The sequence below is a fragment of the Dermacentor albipictus genome, chromosome 2 (assembly GCF_038994185.2).
Source record: "Dermacentor albipictus isolate Rhodes 1998 colony chromosome 2, USDA_Dalb.pri_finalv2, whole genome shotgun sequence".
NCBI lineage: Eukaryota > Metazoa > Arthropoda > Arachnida > Ixodida > Ixodidae > Dermacentor > Dermacentor albipictus.
In genome coordinates this window covers 201,798,559-201,804,558 of record NC_091822.1, presented here as the reverse complement: position 1 = coordinate 201,804,558, position 6,000 = coordinate 201,798,559, and positions in this window count along the sequence as shown.

Sequence of the window (6,000 nt, the reverse complement as noted above, 5' to 3'; positions counted from 1 at the left end):
GTAACTCGCTTACTGTACGGACCATTACGAAACGTACAGCTTCGAACTTTCGTGTGCTGCCGGTACAGTCGCCGTCACCCATGCTTCGTCGCATTGATTCAGGTATGCGCCGGTTTACTTATTCTTGATACGTTGGCAATAAGGTGGGTGTAAATACGCGTGCCACTTGGAGCGGATGTGTGTAAATAACGTGCGAGGAGCTTAATATGTGCCAAGAGGCGGCGCTGCTCCCTTTATCACCGTATAACGAGCGGTATACTCACTGGTGCAGACCTTCCGGGGCTGAAGTTTGTTCTTTGGAGGTGAGCGCTAGAATGCTGGCGGATGAGCAAATCTTGTTCTTCTCGAGGGAAGCCGTGCATCGCGAAGAGCCGGCAACGCAGGCAGTCATTATGTAGCAGCGGTCTGTTATCTTGAACTCATTTTAATATGCCAGTCACATTTCTTTGCGCCCAACTACTGCACACGTCTTCGCCCCACCGCTCCACATTTTGCAGCATGAATGGAGCACTGTGCGTTAGCGAAAACCCAGTCGCATTTCCGAAAGCCGGTCGCGCCGAAGAAGCAGGGCAGGCAATGGTTTCGCATTAGTGCGCTTTCGCTCAGGCAACGTGCTACGCGCCGACGAAATCGCCATTAGCATTGTGAAACATAGTTCCAGCGCACATTTGAACAAGGACGAGGCGAGAAAGACAACACAAACGCCGGACTTCAACTGAGTTTTATTCATTGGAAACAGGGCTTTATGTACACAGGGGGAGGGGGTGGGGGACTGCTACTGCGCAGGACCACTCAAAAATATTTCCTTGGTCTAGGCAAGGTCATCACAGGTGTCAAAAAATAAAAAGAGAAACTTTTCCCTCTTCTATTTACGTCACACAGTACAATCTTGTTCATGTCCCGCCCTGCCTAGCTGATTCGACACATCCGTTTGCCCTGAGATGATCAATTTCTTTTGTCCGGAGTGCAACAGAAGGAGCACTGACACAGTTCTCGTTTGCATTGGAGATACAACACGCTTCAAATATTCCCGGTGTTTCTGATCGCTATATTTGCGCAACACGCGTGTTCGTTCGAAAAAAGCCTCGCATGCTGGCTTGTGCGAGCAACGGCGTATGTGGTCGGCTAAATGACCAGAGCCACTTAGTGATGTAGCATTCCTGCGATGCTCTAGAAAGCGTTCATTCAGACAGCGCCCGGTTTGGCCGATATAGCATTTCCCACAGGCGAGGGGAATACTGTACACAACGCCGACGTCACATTCAACGAGGGCTTTTGGTGTGCTTAATTTTGCAGGCTGGTTTCTTCTGGGATTGGTTTACAAGGCGACACATTCGTCCCAGCTTTTCCGGTGCTGAAAACACAACACGCACCCCGCACTTGTCGCCAACCTTCTTGAGGCGGTGAGACACCTGGTGCCAATAGGGCACTACGACAGGGCGCTTTTGCGGGCGTGCGTCTTTTTTCAGCCTGCGCCTCCCACCAGCCTTTGCCTCGCGAATCTGGCTCTCTACCACCGAGGCCACGATTTCTCCGTGGAACCCAGCCTTTTCCAGACGCCTTAGCTGGGCGTCGACGCTGTCACGAACTTGATGTTCGCATGACTTGTCTAGAGCAGAGCGGATGCAGTTTTTTGCTATAGCTCTTTTTACGAGCTTGGAGTGGGCCGATTGATAATTCAGAATTCAGATTGATAATTCAGAATTCAGAACTAGCCCAGCTGTCCATACTTAGCGAAATCGCCATCTCGTTTCCTTTGGAGCAAACTGCTTCGCGACGTGGGTCAATATACCGAATTGTCACGGCAACCCGCCATCACAGGGGCACATACCTAGTAGCACTTATCGGCCCACATTTTAAGGCTGTACAATCTCCGGGTTCGGCCAACAAAATAGCCTAGAAACATACCTGATACTGAAGAATGGTGGTGACCGGCTAAGAACGACTTTGTCTTTAATAACTGCTGCGGTGTACTTGTTAAGCGAATTCAAGCGCTTGACGGAGGGAGGTGATCGCTCTCTTCCTCCGCGCCAGTGTTTGTGTCTGTAAGTGAAGAGGCAGAAATGCACTTTGGCGCTACATTGGGTCTCTTGCACTCGTGGCTAAGCTTAACCACCGTTAGAAGAATTTTATTAATTTCAACCCCCTGCCAGGAGTATCAAAGTTATAAAGAAATCACGATCTTATAGAAGTCCTATGTTATCTCATGATAAGTCAGTATACTGCATTGATCTCTCGTAGTCGTCTGTCTGCGAAAGATTTAGCGTTGTGACAAGATCGCTTAGTAAAGCACTGTCCTGTAATGACAGCTTGAGAGAACATCGCTAAATGTGGGGAATTACTGCGACTGTCTTCTGCCTCTTCATTGTCAAGAGTACGGCTGCGCATCTTTGTTGAATGATTGCTTTGTTCTTGCCAGGCGCAGAGGCTAGGACGTTCGTGAAATTATAGAAGCACAAGCTATCAGGCGCAATTGTGAAACGTGTGTTTGCACTTCGCTTGTCGACCGGTTTTATAAAGAGACGGAGTTTTTGGAAGTAGCAGTGCGACAATTTGACCAGGAGGGGCGCGGTTGTGCATAGTGTTTAAATGTACGCATTTTACCGAGAGTAAACTGCTGAAGCTAGGACGTCGTGCTGTTCACATTTTCAATTTGTCATTGTCTGCTGGCGCTCTAAATTTATCCGAGTAATTGAGGGGCTTGGTTTTTTGTTAGTTACTTTCACAGAAAGCAAACCGGCAGGTAAGCCGGGGAATGCATGCATAGAGGAAGATTATACGTTATTTTTAATTGAATAACGAGAATGAAAATCAAAGTGAACAACAAAACTTTCCACAATTGAGAATCGTACACACAACTGCGACAGCCCGCGTGCGGTGATTTACCAACTAACCTACCATCGTATAGCGTCCACTTTATGGGGCATTTGTGCATCACTATGGCACGGTTGGTGTTAGCCAGCGCCACTCTGGGCAACGGCGGAGGACGTGGCATCACGTAGTGCCAGAGCAGAGGTGCAAGCAACTGGGCAATAAATTCTCGTCTGCTGCCTATCAATGCTTTCAAATCCCTCTCTACACAGTGAGCGAGAATAAGGGAAACGGAAGGGCTTTTTTTGTTTGTTTTATTATTTGCAACCGTATGAAGAAGACAGATAATGAAACCACGCGCACGTACATACAGAAACACAAACATACGCACGCAGACACACACACACGAACACACGCATGCTCCTATAGAAGCACGGACTTGTGCAGCCGGGTTCATTTGGCACCACGGGTACGGGTCATTTGATGCGTGCTTCTTGAGGGGGGAAAGAAAGGAAAACGTAAGAAACAACGAAAGGAAAACGACCAGAGTGTGAAAGTGAGGCAAAGTGGACATATGTGGGCTCGCGGTACCCCGCTCTGACATCGTTCTCCGGCAAGCCGACTGTAAGGGCGCTCATTACTTTTAAAATCCTATTGTTCCCTCATTAGCCACGCGATTGTCGATGTGGGCGTACGCTTCTCTCCCTTTCTCTCGACGTCGATTCAATCCGTTCTCTGTTTCAACTCTACAAAAAGCGGCGCACGAAAATGATCCGGCCCAGTGTCAGCACCCCGTTATCGTCATCGATATCTCATTATTCTTAGCCGAGGTCTCGTTAGCGCGTCACTTGCAGCACTAATCAAGAGACCGTCGTCGGCAGAGTTATTAATTAACTCCCTCGCCCTTCGGCCACGCTTTTGCGAGAAGAAAAGTTGAAACGGTCAAAAATGACCCGGAGTTCGCCTTTTCCGTGTCCCCAGCGAGCGTCGCTTTGTGTTGGTTTGTGCTCCATTGTTTGGGCGACGAGGACGACCAGAAACGCCCCGCCAGTTTCACCGCGGTGACTGCAGACTTTCCGCTCCTTCTCGTCCCTGATACGAAGGAATCCGCGGCGCCGATGCGCTTCGCTGGCGACGCCTTTAGTCCAGCTAGGCTCGTTTGCATACTTTATCGCGTGGTTTTCTTCGCTTTTGTTTTCTTTCTTTCTTTTTGTAAGAGAGGCAGCGGGGATAAAATGACGATCAGAAAATATGGGAACATCTGTCCATTTTTATGTTGGTGCGCGAGGTTCAGGCACTGAATGTTTAAAAACGGAAGGCAGGCTCGTTCGTCTCCTATCGTATGCCTTTAATGCTGGTGTTTCCCGTTGATATACTTTCTAAACATGCAGGAAGCTCACCAAAATTTAAGCTTTCTCTTGTTCATTAAACTGCGCACCTACCCAAGCAATGTTTCTTCAATTTTACAGCGAAGCTGTGTGCCTCTAGCTGGTCGTCATTTTTCGTGTCCACGTTCGTCAGCCTCAATGTCTGCCGATGCCGGCGTCAGTGCAGGACCAGCAGCAGGGGCTCGTAGTCTCGTAAGGCAGAGGCTTCAAGCAGTCAGCAGAGTGAAGCGAACAGTGCACAGATATTTGGGAATCACGCATACAACATAGAGAACAGCATACGTTTCAGCAAAGAGCAAGCTGGAAACAATAATCTGAACCGCATAATTGATAATCCGCTCCTGATAACAACGCGAATCACGTAGCGCTCGCCGCACGCGCTTCCCGGTGAGCACTGCTGTTGCGCAAGCTGCAGCGCCGACGGCAACTCGCGACCTGGGGAGTGACGTCACTGGCCTTTCCCATATACCAGCCTAGCAAATGATTTCGATGTTGTTTCAGCACCGCTATGGGCAGGGGCGTGCTGTCGAAATTACCATTACACTCGTCACTACCATTACTCTAAAGCAATCAAGCGTTTCATCAGCAGTTGTAGCGGTGGCTTTCAACAGCTTCGCTGGACATCTACTTTCGCAGCGCCTGGATAGCGAGTCAATTTTGTTTTGGCCGTGGCATTGAGGGAACAGAAATGTGCGTAAAGCAAACGTCCCCCTGTAAATCACCACAGCGTCATTGGAAGGAGAAATGTTCTTGGCATTCCGCAGCGAGAGCTGTAGGGCAAAAAATTTAAAAATATGGGAAATATGGCGTCCTTTCCCCTCTACAGTGTGTCACACCTAATATCCGCTTTATAACAACAACACTGCTTAGTGTTTTGTTGATGCTTCTGTCGTTTTGCTCGCCGAATTGTTTCAAGAAGTTTCGCGCTTAAGGTCAAAGAATTGACATGCCTGCGGTTGTTTCAGTAACATTAAGCCATATAATTTGTAGCGCTAATGTTATCCATGCTTGTGCTTTTATCCTAGATAGTGCTTCGCTGTGCCGCCTAAGCCTCGCAGTTTTTCTCTCGTGATGTTTGTGTCGTCGTTCTGCCCTCCTCCCACGAGGCTGTGCCGCACGTGCGGTAATGGCAAACAAAGGGCTCGTCACGGTGTCCTCTCATCCCTAGGCTCTCGAGACACATCTATAACGGTCCCGCTGGGAAGGCTACCGAAGGCTCCGCACGGCTTCAGAAAGATTAAAAGCTTGTAAAAAACTTCTCAGCCTCTTCTTATTTCCCATGGGGCAGTGCAGCCGCACGCTGAAACAGGTTTCTTTTAACACCTTGCTTTGCGACGGGAGCTGAAATTGGTTTCAGCGGATCGCCAAGCATGGTTCATAACACTAACTGCGCGAAACTGCCGGTGCAGTCATGTGGATGTCATGCTCACAGATTCCCGAGTGCAGCTGCAGACAAGCGGACGGGAATAAGGCGCAGCCATTCACCGTGCTACAGCTGTGCAACGTCATGGCGGCCACTGTGACGTCAGTGCAAATCGCTTGCACGTCCTCTATGCAATCAGTATAGCCGGCGATACATACACGAGCGAAGGTCTCGGCGAATTGACGACGCGCAGAGCCACGCGCAGCACAAATGTCGTCTTCCACGTGGAGAAAAAATTATTTATTGGGTTGGTTCGTGTATGTTCATGTTCTCGAATCATGTTCCTTCAATAGTTTTCATTATTGAAGGACTCCGCTATCATGTACGGCACATACTCTGGCGGGCACAAAGGTAACACTGACTTTATACGAAGACAGG